Genomic DNA, 15,656 nt, shown 5'->3' on the forward strand with positions numbered 1-15,656 from the left:
ACAGCCGCCTTCTTTTCACATTACGTCAATCCGCAGGCGTCTGTAATTTACATTTTTTTAACTCAAATGTTCAGAAATAATGGAAAGGCTGCTTGAAAAAAACAGATGAAATAAAAACTGGGGGGAATGTGTATTATACAAAAACCAGACCTGTGAGCCTGAAGCGAGACGCGCCGATGACCTGGGGAGCTGATTAATGAGGCAAACCAAAGGAAGCCCAGGTGAGCGTGGATGCCACGCTTTCTTCACAGTTGCTGACACCCACGGGCTGGCATTTCATTTCCCACGCACAACTTCACGGATGGTTTTCATTGGGAAATCTTAGAGCCGTTCATATTTCTACCCTAGGAGAAAAGACCCCTGAGCTGTGGAAGTTGGGCAGATGGGGGAATGTGGAGAAAGGATTTGGAGGTAAATAGCACCCTGCTGGGTCCCAGCTTCAGTTTCTCTTAGTCCTCAAAGTCAATCTTTTCTGATCCAGCCTTGCCTTATTTAGTCCCTTCTTCAGTTTCTCCTCTTTTCCTCTACCTCATTCTCTGAGAAAAAAGGAGATGAGGGTCAAATGGTTAAGGCCACAGTAAGATGTATTCAGTTTTATTTTCTGACAACCTTCTAAGATAATCAATTAAAAGAAAGAACCCAACTTCTAATTAGAAATCAAATAATTGCTTACAAAATAACTTATTCTACTTCTGCATATAGTTTTTTTCCCCCATATAATATGTCTCTCAATGCTGCGTCATTTAACATTCCTTTGGCAGATATTTTAAGCACATACCATATGCCAAGGACAGTATTGACTTAGGGGATCCAAGGAGACCAAAACAGACACGGTCTATGCTGCCTAGTTTGGTGGGGACAGCGGGTTAGACAAAGCGGTCAGTGCAAATTGACGAGGTCTCTGATAGCAGGAGTAGCAGGTATTAGAGCGGCATGTGTAGGGGTGGAGGGGTGGGGACGAGGGGGCTAGGAAATGTACCTAGGAGAAGTGACTTTAGGTGCTGGCAGAAAGTAGGAATGAGCTAGGTGAAGAGGCTCTGGAAGGAATGATTCCAGCCAGTGGGGAGACTGTGCTTGGGCCCAGGGGTAGAGGGTATTGTGAATGCATGTTCTGTTGACTGCAACTGGCAGGAGATGGACCTGGAGGGGCAGTCAGGGACCCATCCAGGCAGCCTGTTTCCAAGGAGCTTAGATTGAATCCTGTGGGCAATGTGAGGCCTCTGGCAGGTTTGAGCAGTGGAGTTTACAACTCTTGGAATCACTTCCGTATGGTGATGCAAATGGCTTGAGAAATCATTTGATAAAGTTGAAATCAGATGATAAAGTTGAGGCCCAGGGAGGTAAATACAATCACGCCTCTTACTACAATTGTTACCAGCTGATGTTAATTGAGAGCTTACAGACACCAGCACTGTGCCCGGTGATTCATATGCCTCAGCTCGCTCACCCTCACCACAACCCTCTGGGGGAAGTACTAATGTCCCCATTTTTCAGATGAGGAAACTGAGGTCCAGAAAGATGAAGCAACCTGCCTTAGGCCACTCAGCTAGCAAGGGTTGAAGCCAGTATTTGAACTAGGTCTGTCTAGCTTCATAATCTGTCAGAATTCACAGTAGGGCTGGAAATTAAATCCAGGCCTCCTGATATTGGCCCGCACCTGCACATTAGCTGCTGCATCGCATGTACCAGGCCCGCTTGCTCTCTTAGAAAGTGGGCGACCACCCTCACATCATCTTCTGTGTTTCTAGTGACCATGTCTGCATGGACTCCGTGGACTTTATCGTCATCACCAGCACCTCTGAATATATCATCTTTACATTGTATTTTTCATTTATCGCTGGTTATGTATTTCAGAAAGACAGTCACATACATGCAGTGCCACTGTTCTGAGGACAAGAAATGGACTCTAAGAAAGCTGGGGGCGGGACATTCCAAGGAATAGGTTGAACAGTTTTGCGGGATTCCTGGATCAGCTGGCCAAGGACTTGGGCTCAGGTGGCAGGGCTAGTAGCCCCTTTCAGCCCGAGCTTATGAGCTGGCCTGTCTTTCCTGAGTTCAGCAGTCTTCAGGGCTGTGACCTCCCAGGGCCTGGCCATGGTAGGGCCAGCTGTCCACCCTGGGACTGTCACCTTCAGGTTCTGTGGGGGCCCATGGCTGCCAAGCCTGGGGAAGCCTCAGGCACTTGTCATTTCTTCCCAAGTAATGACCTCCTGCCCTGGCCACATCTCAGCTAATTTCTGCAATTAGGGGGGCTTGTTTTCAGAGGCTGAAACAGGAACTTTTCTGAATTAGCTTTTATGGTTCAGAGCCTTTAATTTGAGATTTAAAAAACATCATAGCTCACCAAAACCAAATAAACTGCAGCTAATGAAATTCGCAGAAGTTCTCAGAGAATGCTTCTCACTGGTGCTCCTGGATGATTTATTGACAGCTGGTTGTAAAAACAATCTTATTAAAGGTCATAATGTTGGGTAAAAAAAAAAAGCCCTTTAATTTATAGCATAATTAGGCTTCCCCCAATAGCTCTGCTGCCAGGGCTGTCACTTAGGGCTCCGAGGAAGCACTTGGTGTTTTTCATTATATCACAGTGAAGGAGCGCCATGCTCCTAGAGGGCCCACTGACTTGCTCTTTATGGCCCTTTTATTGCTGCTAAAATAGTCAAAATAGGGGGTTGATTAGACCCGACTGATGCCTACTGATTATGGGAACACCTCTTGTGCGGGGAGGGAGAAAAGATGGGAGGGGGCTCAGGACTTCAGGACGTGCCTCCGACAGGAAGAGATGGGCTGTGAAACATGCTGGGGAAGTGTGACCTGGCCTCTAGGCTCTTCCCCAGACACTGTGTGGATTGAAGGCTGACCCCAGGCAGGCAGGGCTGGGGTGAGAAAGGGGAAGGGAAGGTGCTAATGCCTCAAGGAAGAGGACAATCCCAGGGCAGGATGTGTATAGGAATAAGAACTTTAAAAATGCTAATACGTCCCAAGGTGGAGCACGGCTCTCAGCCTGGTGGTGGGGAAACAGCCCCAAAGAGTAGAAGGTCTTGCTTGCTGCTGCCTTCTTGCAGAAAGAAAAGAGAGGACTCAGTATTGGTGTATTATGGTGGGGGAGGGAGACGTGGGCAAGTCCTGGTCTCTGGAAGCTAAGCCTGGGGACAGAGTCTGGTTCTTAAGCATGATATTGGAATGGGAGCTGCCCCCCAGGGCTGTGCTTGTGTGTGAAGGTGCCTGGGAGGGGTGGGAGTTTGTGTGTGGGGGTGTCACGCAACCTCAGCAGAGTATCAGGGACAAACCCAACAGATACTGTGACAGGGAAGGGGTGGGTGGCTCTGAAGTTATGCTGATATTCCATTTGGCCTGGGCATGGCTTGGAGCTGACTGGACACTAGAACATTGTGGGAATAGTGGGGCTTTAGCAGCCCCAAGGATTGGGCTGCTGCTTCAGAGTGCACCTTACAAATGTTGGAGTGAGTGCTCTAGGGTGCATGCGGGGCCATCCCTTCCCCTCCTTTCCCCTCCCTTCCCCTCTCTTTCCCTCCCTTCCCCTGCTCTCCTTTCTCCTCCCCTCCCCTCTCCTCCCCTGCCCTTCCCTTCTTCCCTACTCCTCTCTCCTGCCCTCCCCTCCCTTTCTTGCCCCTTCCTCTCTCCTCTCCTCCACTCCCCTCCTCCCTCCTCTACCTCCCCTTCTTCCCCTCCTCTCTTCTCCTCTCCCCTTCTCCCTCCCTTTCCCTTCCCTGCCCACCTCCTCCCCTCTCCTCCCCTCCCCTGCCAACCTCCTCCCCTCCCCTCCCTTCCCCTCCCCTCTCCTCTCTCCTCTCCTGCCTTCCTCTTCCCCTCCCCTCCCCTGCCCTCTCCCTCCTCTTCTCCCTCCCCTCCCTCCCTTCCCCCTCTCCTCTCCCCTCCCCTTCACCTTCTCCTTCCCTTCCCCCTTGCTCCTCCCCTCTGCTCCTCTGCCCTCCTCCTCCCTCCTTCCCCTCCTCATCCCCTTCCCTCTCTTCCCCTCCCCTCCCCTCCCCTCCCTCTCCTGAGGTTTATCAGCTGCTCAGTCTACCAACTATTCTGCATGGAACTGGTGAGCACATCTCAGTCTCCTGACACCTGCTCAACCTTCAGAGGGCTGAGAAATCAGATTTCTGGCTCCTTGAAGCCAAAGGTCAGACCTAGGCTTGTGGCTCTCACTAATGGGTGCGTGCTGTGGAGATGCAGCTAGTCTTTCATGCTCCTCTTCCTCCTTTCCCTCCCACTCCTTCTTTTGGAGTTGTGTGCAAAAGGTTTACTGGGGAGTAACATTGTGAAAAGAAAAAGGGAGAAATGGGAGAATCAGGCAGGGACCTTGAGACCACCATGCAGATCTGACAAAGTCTCTCCTGCCTCTTCTCACAAGATCACTGGCTTCCCTCCAACAAGTGGGACAATCAGGAAGGATCACGGTGCTGTAGAGCTGAGCTGGGACAACCTTGTATTAGAACATTTGCTGAGGGGCTCCCTTAGATGTTTTTCCCCCTTAACTCCAACTCTAACCAGTGGGGGAGAGGGTGAGACTTGCTCCTTGGACCAAAGTCCATAGTTGTGGCATTCAAAGTTCACGCAGTGAACATTACTGAGCACCTGCTATGTGCCAGGCACTGAGCAGGAAGATGGGCTTACAGAAATGAACTTAGGAAGTTTCCAGGTTGAGGCAGAGGTGGAGGAGAGGCATGATGTAATTAATTACATTACAGTATGGTAAATGCCACAGCTAACTTTACACAGGAGCTAAGGGAGTGCAAAGGAAGGAGGAGATAACTGCTTCGTGTGTGTTTAGCAGTTACTGCATGTGTGACAGCGTGTTGTAGGAGTGTGTGTGTGTGTTGTGAGTGCATGCATGTGAGTGTGTAGTCTGTGTAAGTATATGTCAGTGTGATGTGATGTGGCTATACGGGTGTGTGAGTGGGAGTATCTGTGGATGATTGTGTATTCGAGTTTGCAAGTTGTGTGATGCTGTGGTGTGTGGGGGCGTGTGAGAGTGCATGTGGGTATGTGTCAGGGATGTGCTGTAGGAATGACCTCAGGGACCACGGCAGCCTTTGCAGAAGGTGTAAGTGCCCCAAGGGAAGGGATGGCATCTGCTGTGCTGGAACCCAGGGCCTAACACAGGGACAGACACAGGAGATGATCAATAACCCTTTTCTGAATGAACAGCTGCCTCCCCTTTTCTGGAGTGCAGGAAACAGAATCTGGTCTGTTAGCATCAACTGTGGCCTTGATTTCCTTTCAAGAGGTTTTGTCCTCTTGGACAAAGAAAAGGAGCAGTATTTTTTTTTTTTTTTTTCAGGTGTTAGTAGCTGAAACTTGAGAGTAAAGGGATAAATTCTTGAAACAATTTAAGTCCTAGTAATGTCCTGCCTCTTTAAATGAGCGTCACTCAAGTCAGGGGTTGTAGTTCCTTTTACTTGGCTTCTATACACTTTTTGTACTTTCCAAATCTTCTTAATTTTTTGAGTCTGAGAAAGGGGTTATTAAAAAAGGAATCTGACTTTTCCATGTGCACTTGTGCTGTAATTGTGTAAAAGCTCTTGGGGTGCTGCCATGGACCCTTGGGTTGAATTCAGACTGCTTGCCTTCCCCCACCCCCACCCCATTTTCCTGTCCCAACCCGCTGTTTCTCCTTCTGGCCCTGATGGCTCCTGCCCTTCTGCCTTTGGGCTTTGTGTCTCAGCCTCTGTTATTTCTCTTCTCTTTGATTGACAGCCCATTTTGGTGTCACATTTCCAGGCTGACCTCTGCCTTCTCCAGCAGAGTACAACTCTGGGACTTACCCTGGGGCCTCACACTCTCAGCCAGGCTCAGGAGCCCTCATTTACCCTATGGGCCACAGGCTGGGCACCCAGCACCAGCCTTCCAGGCTCAGGAGGAGGCTGAACAGTCAGAATTAAATATGCTGGTGTTTCTTTTAAAAATCTAGCTTCTCCCTTTGTATTCTCCTATCTGTGACACAGTACCCCCTTCCTCTCTCTGCTTAGAAGCTAGCAATTATTCATCATTTATAAATTGAAGATAATCCCATTTCCTGCTGCAGATAAGGGGTTGGAGGAGAAGAGTTTCTTAAGAACTTCCATCCCCGTCTACTATTCACAGAGGAAATAACTCAAATGCCTCTATTTCTCAGCTATGAACTTCTAAGGTCTGGCTCTTTCCAAAGAGATTTCTGTGTATTAAATCCTTTCATAATGGCAGTAGTCTTCTATCAGATTTTAAACCCAAAGGACAATTGTTCCAGGTACATTTCAAGCTACATATGGCAGACAGCTGTCGGTCAAGACCACCAGACTGTGGGGCAGCAGCGCTTCTCTACCCAGAGACCATTCCTTTCTGTATTTCCTTTGACCTAGGGTGAAGTTGGAATCGGAGTTAAAATTAGGGCTGAGAGGCAATCTAGGATTTATTGGAGTGGATGTTGGTGTTGAATTTATTTTAGTTATTTTATTCAGGGTGAGCATCGAGTTAGTGAGGCTGGGGACTTGGATTCAGATTGCTATGGTATTAAAGCACAGTGGGTAAGGGTCCGGTAGGGTTAGGGTTAGGTTGGATTAGGGTTCCATGCAGGGCTGGGGTCAGTGTGTGGTTGCTGTTGGGTCAGCATTAGGGCTGGATCAGGTGCTCTGCTGGACTCTTGGATGCTCATTGGTGGGGAAACTCCATCTGGGGGTTTTGCCATCTGATAGGGTTTGGCTGTGTCCCCACCCAAATCTCACCTTGAGTTGTAGTTCCCATAATCCCCAAGTCTTGTGGGAAGGACGTGGTGGGGCGTAATTTAATAATGGAAGCCATTACCCTCATGCTGTTCTTGAGATAGTGAGTTCTCACAAGATCTGATGGTTTTATAAGGTGCTTTCCCCCCTTTTGCTTGGCATTCTCCTTCCTGCTACCATGTGAACAAAGTGTTTGCTTCCCCTTCCACCATGATTGTAAGTTTCCTGAGGCCTCCCTAGCCCTGTAGAACTGTGAGTCAATTAAGCCTCTTTCCTTTTTAAATTACCCAGTCACGGGCAGTTCTTTATAGCAGCATGAGAATGGACTGACACACCACCCCTCATTGTTCATTCTCATGGAGCCAAACCCTTGGTCCTGCCATGCAGTTTTAGGCTGAATGAGGCAAGGGCATGCTGTTTTCCCTCTGGGGTTTGGGGTTTAGGTGCCACATATTAACTCGTGGGAAGCTTGGCAAGACCCAACCTTGGGGTTCATCTCTTCTGGCTCCCATGGAGGCAGGAAGGCAGGAGAAGGCAGCAGAGGGTCGTTCAGATGTTTGTCTATCCTCCTCCACTGCTAGGAAGTCGGTGGGCCTGCTGGGTCCCCATGAGCATTAATGGCCAGACACAAACTCCTCCTGTCCTTGTACCTGATGCCCGGATGACCAGTTTGCTCTCTTCAAGCACTTTGAAGAAGTACCTGAGAATGGCAATAAACTGATTCTGGTCCTCTGTCTCTGTGAAGGGCTAGACAGGCAGCATCTCAGTGCCTTTCTGGGCTATTTCTGCAAAAGGACAGCAAGCAGACCCAGATAAAGAGCCCACATGCCCCCAGCCCATTGCCTACCACTGCAGACATCACCATGGTCTGAATCCTGCCCCTTGGGCTTCTGCTCTTGCCAAGCCCACAGTTCCCCACACTCTAGTCACACCGATGCTACCCTAAGCACCAACCCGAGATGCCTCCATAGCTTTGTGGATGCCACTCATCAGCCTGGAATGTCCCCTCACATGCGTCTACAGGGTCCCCTCATCTCCCAGATCCAGCCCTTGTGACACTGCATGGCATGTCTTTGTTTATGGATTAAATGTAGGGACTGTGTCTTGTTCATACTGTATCCCCAGAACCTGGCACAGGGACTGGAAGAGAGAGGATGCAAGGTCAATGTCAGTTAAAAGATGGAAGAGCAGGAAAGACCAGGCCCTCAGGCTTATGCAGTTACACCTATTTTATTAGGACTTAGGTCCGTTTATAGAGCATCTTCAGCTCCTCCATACTTCAAACATCTCTGTGCATTTTTATTTGCTCCCTTTTCTTCACTAGTATTGAATTCAGTAAACCTAACAAGTAACCATATCTAGGTGGTGTGGGAGTATGCAACACTCCAAAGTACATGATAGCTGCAAAGGTGGAAGCTTAAAATGCCTCCTCAACCTCACTGACAAACAGAACACATAGATAGAGGGAACCTTTCCTATTTCCCCTAGCAATGCCTTGGCTTTCTGACAAAACTTGACTCCTAGTAAGTTTTATTTATTTTCCTATAAGAGCTAATATTTATTGTACCCTTAGTATACCCAGAAACTGTTTTAGGCTTTTTTCCCCCATGTATTAATTCATTTAATCTGCTCAACAACGCTGTGAAATAATTACAATTATTATACCCATTTTACAGATGAGGAAACTGAGGACCAGAGAAAACAACTAGTTTTCCAGAGCTCTCACCATTGGTATGTGGCAGAACAAGGATTCAAAGCTAGATGATGTGGCTCCAGAGTCCATACTCTTACTGTTCCTTTCTACTGCTTCCTAAAATATCTCTCAAATTCATGCCTACTTTTCTCTTCCAGTGGATATCATTTAAGCCCTCATTTTTTTGTATTTTTATTTCTAGTATGTTCTGAATTGATCTCCCTAGGCATATTCCATCCTTTTTCATCCTTTCTGGACACTATAGTCAAGATGACCGAAAGGATAAATGTCATTCCCCTGTCTCCCTCCCCATTGTGGTGGCTTAGAGATGCCTGCAACATCTTCGACATTCTACACATTGGAGGTGGGTTCTAATTCTCTCCCTTGATCTGGGATCGCCTTACTGACTTGCTTGGCCAGTAGCATGCAGTGGAAGTCAATGTCTGGAACTTTCAAGGTAGGTCATACATGACTTTGAGGCTTCCACCCAGGTCTCTTGGGATCCTCCCTCTGAGCCACCTTGTAGAAAGTTTGACTAACCTATTTATAGCAACATACTGGAGAAGCCACTCACATCAGTAGTTCTAAATGAGTCTGGCCCCCCCAGCCATCAAGGCACCAGAAATGTAAGCAAAGCCAGCTTGGACTCTCCAAACCAGGCCATTTACCATCTGATGCCGTCGAATGACCTTCATAGAGACCATAGAAGACATGAATTGCCTAGCTGATCCCTTCACAAATTACCAGCCCACAAAGTTGGGGGATAAAATACAGTGGTTACTGTTTCAAGTTGTAAAATGTTGGGATGGTTTGTTGTGCAGTGGTAGATAATTGGAACGTCATTATTTTTTCTTTCTCTTTCTTTCTTTCTTTCTTTCTTTCTTTCTTTCTTTCTTTCTTTCAACTGATACAAGTTTTTGATATCATCACAAGAGATACAGTCATGAGCAAAACATATTCAAACTTGCCCTCAGGGGCTCTGGCATTAAACAATAATACAAATAAATATATTCTTTAGAAGGTATAAGTCATCAGTGCTGCCAAAGTAAAAAGTGCCAAGAGAAGCATTAACGGGGAGTCAAATTAGGTTTCTGTAAGGCAGTAATAGTTGAGCTGAGACTTGAAGGATTTAGTTGGGTATAGGACTGGGGAAAGGGGTAGGAGAGCATTCTGGGCTGAGGGAAGAGCTGGTATGATGGTCCTAAAGGCTGGAAGTTGCTCGATGCTTTGGGGCCCATGTGGCTGGAGTAGAGTGAGGAGAGGAAGTAGCCAGCAATGAGGCTTGACGTGTGGGGCATGTGGCTGACTCTGATGCACAACTCTCCATGCTGCATTGAAAGAGCTCCATGTCTGTGTTCCCTGCCACATGGGAGCTCCTTGAGGCCCTGTTCCAAAGTTTTAAGTGATACCTCATTCCAGAACAACAACAAAAAATACACATATTAAAGTAACATTAACCAGTTCCTTCAGGATCTGCCCCATGTCTAACTCTGTGGCCTTGTTCCCAGACATCTCCCTTCCAACTCTTGGTGCTTCTGCTATCCAGAACCACATCAGCTGCCTGAACAGACCAATGTCCACCTGCACCTGGGCCTCTGCATGTCTCTTTCCTCTGGTGGGTTGCCCTTCTTCTAGTGTTGCTTGGCTAATCTCTACGTTTTCTCAGACTTCTCAGCTGTCACCTCCCACATGGCAAGTCCAGTGGCACTGGGGGCCATTTATCTGGGCTCCCATAGTCCCCATGCATCCCTCTGTGGTAGTGTAAGCCACAGGTGCATCATAATTGTGTCCTTGTTGATTGTCTTTGGACTCTGAGCTCTTGTAGCAAGAAGTGCCTTTTATCCCCTTGGCTTCTTCCTTTAGAAGCTTTTGATAAAAGTTTATAAGTGGAAAGTCCAATAATTCCAGCTTGATACTGTATACAAATTTAGTAAACATGCCGTCAGTTTCATCCTCATCGCTGATAAAAAGTTTGAACAGGGCCAGGCGCGGTGGTTCACTCCTGTAATCCCAGCACTTTGGGAGGCCGAGGTGGGCGAATCACAAGGTAAGGAGATCGAGACCATCCTGGCTAACATAGTGAAACCCCATCTCTACTAAAAAATACAAAAAATTAGCTGGGCGTGGTGGCGGGCACTTGTAGTCCCAGCTACTCAGGAGGCTGAGGCAGGAGAATGGCGTGAACCTGAGAGGCGGAGCTTGCAGTGAGCTGAGATGGTGCCACTGCACTCCAGCCTGGGTGACAGAATGAGACTCCATCTCAAAAAAAAAAAAAAAAAAAAAAGAAGTTTGAACAGAGTAGGATAAATGTGAACACAGAAGCATCTTTGAATCTTCAAATAATCCCTGTCATTTCTTCTTTCCTATTCTAAGAAATTTTATCAAGAACATGCAGAAATTCAGATGAACTATGTCTACTCTCTTCTCCTAATCCAGCGGTATAAAGAATCTATGAAAAAAAGTGAAATGAACTTGGCAGGACAGAGGAGCTTTTAAAGAACCCACTCTGTGTTCAAAGACCCTGTTGTTCCTTTCTAAGAACCCCAAATGATTTTTAAATCTGTTTTAAAATTTTTTTATACTGTTTAAAAATTTTTAAATCTGTTAAGGCTCAGGTGCCTGTCATGGTTTTCCCACATACCTAGGCTCTATTCCTCATTTTCCAGGGAGTGGCTGAAGATTTCTAAATCGAGAGGGATTCCTTTTGGCTTGAGTGCTGTGCTCAGGATCTGTCAGACCCTTCTCAGGAATGGGACAGCTGGGCACGAAGAGCTCATGAATCACACCCTGCTCCCATGGGCATCTCTTGATACCTTTTGATGAAGAGCAAAAAGCGTTTTGGAAAAAGCTAGCGATGGTTTATATGTAAAGGGAAGGCGGTGTGATAGGAAGCAGTGAGAGATTGAGGAAACAGCAAACCTTGGACTGGGAGTCTGAAGATCTGTGTGTTGGTTCTGACTCTTGCACCACCTTGCTGTATGACCTTGAGCAAGCCCTTATCACCCTCTTTCCTCAGTTTCACCACCTGTGAAAGGAAGGAATTTGAAGAGCTTTCCCAAGGATTAAATGTTTATTTCCGCAAATGAAATCTCCTGCCTATGGGTTTTAGCCATTTTAGGGGTCCCAAACATCTCTAGGAACTTGATGATACTGTGGAACCTTGCCCTGAAAATACCCAAACACACACACACACACATACACTCTCACACACACACATACACTCTCACACACACACAATCTATTCTAGAATCTTGCCTGAGATTGATAGTCTACAGTTACCAGTATCTACCTCTTCTGTTTGGACAAGTCCTAACCATGTCTGCTCAGCTATAGAATTCCAGCATCTCTCCCAACCTTCATGATGCATTGAAGTTACTGATCTATTTCACCTACAGGTTCTCAGGGTCCCTGGAATGTAAGACATGAGCCGAGGGACCCATGTTTAGAAAAGCCTCAGACTCAAGCAACCTTGTTACATAACTCCAGCTTCTGAACCAACTGACAATATTTGCTCTTTCTGATTTTACATCTTTCCTAGAATATGGAAACACAATCGGATTTGACACCGTCCCCTTCCTTCCATGACCACTGATATCACCCCTCTGCTCCAATTACAGCCTTAAGAGTGGATCCACATCTTCCTTCTTCTAAGGGTAATTAAAGAGGCCCTTTGTGCTCCCTTCAGATTTTTTTTCTTGTCTCAACTTTTCCTGTGCTCTTGTCTCCGTGGAACTATTCATACAGGTCAGTATCATTTTCCTTCTAGAAAGTGAGTCCATTGGAAAGCCTCCTGGTTAGCCATAAAATTTTAGATCCCAGGGAAAGATGTGGTCCTTCTTGCTGGAGACTGACTCAGAGATTATTTTCATGAAGCCAAGGAGTTTAAGCTCAGAGCCCCTCCCTTGTTTAAATAACCCCAAGGACCTGAGGGTAAGAACCTTAGTATTGCATCCTGGGGGTGATATATTTTAGCAAAGTTACAGAAATCAGATTATATATATATATATGTATTTTTGGAGACAGTCTGTCTCTGTTGCCCAGGCTGGAGTACAGTGGCATGATCTCAGCTCACTGCAACCTCTGTCTCCCGGGTTCAAGCGATTCTTGTGCCTCAGCCTCCCAAGTAGCTGAGATTACAGATGTGCACCACCATACCTGGCTAATTTTTGTATTTTTAGTAGAGACAGGGTTTTGCCACATTGGCCAGGCTAGTCTCAAACTCCTGACCTCAAGTGATCCACCAGCCTTGGCCTCCCAAAGGGTACAGGCATGAGCCACCACGCCTGGCCCAGAAGTCAGATATTTTAACCATTACCGCTAAGATGTCTGTCTCTTTCCACTCTGATTTCCTTGCCTTCACATTTCTGTTTGTGCTGAGTGGCCTTGGAGGGAGTAAGAGGATTTGTTGGGATCCAGCTAAGGGGAAGCTGAGTGTGGGATGCTTTTAGTCTGGGTTTAGTGAGATGTATTTATGTGGCCTGCAGTCACTTTAATGGGTATTTAAGTTGTTGCTGGCCATCCACAATGGGAAGGGCTCATGGGGCCTTCTCTGCACTACCTGACATGGAGAGGTGCATGGCTGGAGGGCATTTCACATCATGAGTGTGTCTTTTTGCAACCCCATTTACCCAATATTTGGGTAGTAGAAGGGAGACAAGGTTTGGAATGTATAGAACTGGTATGAGTTTCCTGGGGCCATTGTAACAAATTACCACAAACTAAGTGACTTAAAACAACAGAAATACAAGCTCTCGTGGTTCTGGAGTCTAAGAGTCTGAAATCAATGTTTCGACAGGGCTGCACTCCTCTCAAAGGCTCAGGAGAACAATCCTTCCTCTTCTCGTTCAGCATTTGGTGGCTCTGGGAGTTCATTGGTTTGTGGCTGTGTAGCCCCAATCTCTGCCTCCGTCTTCACATAGCTGTCTCCATCACGTTTGTGTCTTCTCTTCTGTTTCTTCTAAAGATGCTGGTCATTAGATTTAGGGCTCACCTGGTAATCCAGGATGATCCCAAGATCCTTAATTACGTCTGCAGAGACTCCTTTTCCAAATGAGATCAAATTCACATGTTGATGGAGTTAAGTTGTGGACATACCATTCTGGGGGCTATCAGTCAACTCACTTCAGAACCATAAGCTAGTCCAGGAATTTTTTTTCATCAGGAATGTAAAACTGTAAGTTATTGGTTCTTAACAATGCCAAGTCAAAATAAAAATTATTTCCTTCCAGGAATATACTCAATTATAAATGCATCAAACATTTTTTTCCTGATGTGAAATATGATTTCATCAGAATTCATGTGTTTGTAGGGTAAAAATTTACAACAATCCTGCACACAGCTAGAATGCTTACCTATAAAGTCACATGTTTATGATTTTCAAGTTATCACTGAATCATATGAACAATATTACATTTTGTGCTTGTTTGAGATGAAATACTGACAGTAAGATAATATAAAACTCATAATGAACTACATTGAGAACATCAACAAACTAATGACTATTATCAATTAAATAATTTTTAAGATGAGTCACTGTGCAAGAAAACTTGACATGCCCTGAAATATTATAGCTCGTACATGAAAGGACCTCAGTAGTGGTTTTCCCAAATATGACAATCCTAAAAACTTATGTATTACCAATATCAAGTTATGAAGCTGAAAGAAATTCTTCTCAACCATCAATAATAGAAAACAAATTTTGTCCAAGCATGCTAGAGGAAAGTTATTTTTCTTTTCTTTCTTTCTTTCTTTCTTTCTTTCTTTCTTTCTTTCTTGCTTTCTTGCTTTCTTGCTTTCTTGCTTTCTTGCTTTCTTGCTTTCTTGCTTTCTTGCTTTCTTGCTTTCTTTCTTGCTTTCTTTCTTGCTTTCTTTCTTGCTTTCTTTCTTGCTTTCCTTCCTTCCTTCCTTCCTTCCTTCCTTCCTTCCTTCCTTCCTTCCTTCCTTCCTTCCTTTCTTCCTTCCTTCTTCTTTTTTTTTTTTTTTTGAGACAGAGTAGAGTTTCACTCTTATTGCCCAAGCTAGAGTGCAATGGTGTGATATCGGCTCACTGCAGCCTCTGCCTCCTGGGTTCAAGCGATTCTTCTGCCTCAGCCCCCAGAGTAGCTGGGATTACAGACAAGTGCCACCATGCCCAGCTAGTTTTTGTATTTTTAGTAGAGACAAGGTTTCACTGTGTTGGCCAGGCTGGTCTTGAACTCCTGACCTTAGGTGATCCACCCACCTTGGCCTCCCAAAGTGCTGGGATTATAGGCATAAGCCACTGTGCCTGGCCCGAGTTATTTTTCTATACCCTCTATAAAAAACGATACCACAAAACCTTTGATGTAAGAGGAATCTATAAAAGAGTACACAGCAAAACAAATACATTTTTCCCTGAAAGTATTATAGAGGTATGTCAGGAAGTTAATTAATAAACATGCCATTTTTCTGGGTTTTGTGATGTTTGTGGTATTTATCAGCTTAAACATTTAAAAAATGTAATTTAAAAATGTTGTGAATGATTTCCTTATTCTAAAAAAATACACAGTCATATCTAATTTTGTATTTGTAAACTTGCCTTCTTTTTCTTAAAGACCACCCCTCAGGTTATACCAACAACAGGCCCAAGTCATGAAACCTGGAGCAGCCTTGGGTTTGAATGCTTCTTTGATTTTCTTGATTTTATTTCACTGCCTCTGTGGGTGACTTACCCTCCATCAACGAGCCCTTTTCTTCCTTGCCTCCTCCATCTTTCCTTCCCTCCTGGTTCCTTTGCACATATACACGTTCAGCTTGCTCCCAACCCACGCACATTTCTGTCTTTGCAGTTACTTCTTCGTTGGCTATTCCTCTTGCCACCCAAGAAAGACAGTCACTGCCTCTGCTCTCTCATCCCACCCTGTCCCCATCCTATTAAAACTGCTCTTTGCAGGGTCACTCACGTCTCCTTACTAATTGAAGCACCTGGGACAGCTTTATCAGGTTGGGTTGACCAGGGTGCAATGGTTCGCTCAGTCCTCATGTGGGGTCCATGCATACTCTTAGATCTCCTCCCCTTCATTGCATTTCAAGTGTTACTTGTTCAGCATCATTTTCCCCAAACACCAGATCCTAGCACATAGTAGGGAAGGAAAGAGGAATAAACAAGAACCGAGTGCCCACTATGTTCCAGGCCCTGTGCTGGGCATTTTCATATATTTTGTTGATTTTCATATACCTTCACTTAGTCCTTTCAGCAACCTGGATATAGATCATAT

Source organism: Symphalangus syndactylus, chromosome 14, assembly GCF_028878055.3.
Source record: "Symphalangus syndactylus isolate Jambi chromosome 14, NHGRI_mSymSyn1-v2.1_pri, whole genome shotgun sequence".
Lineage (NCBI taxonomy): Eukaryota > Metazoa > Chordata > Mammalia > Primates > Hylobatidae > Symphalangus > Symphalangus syndactylus.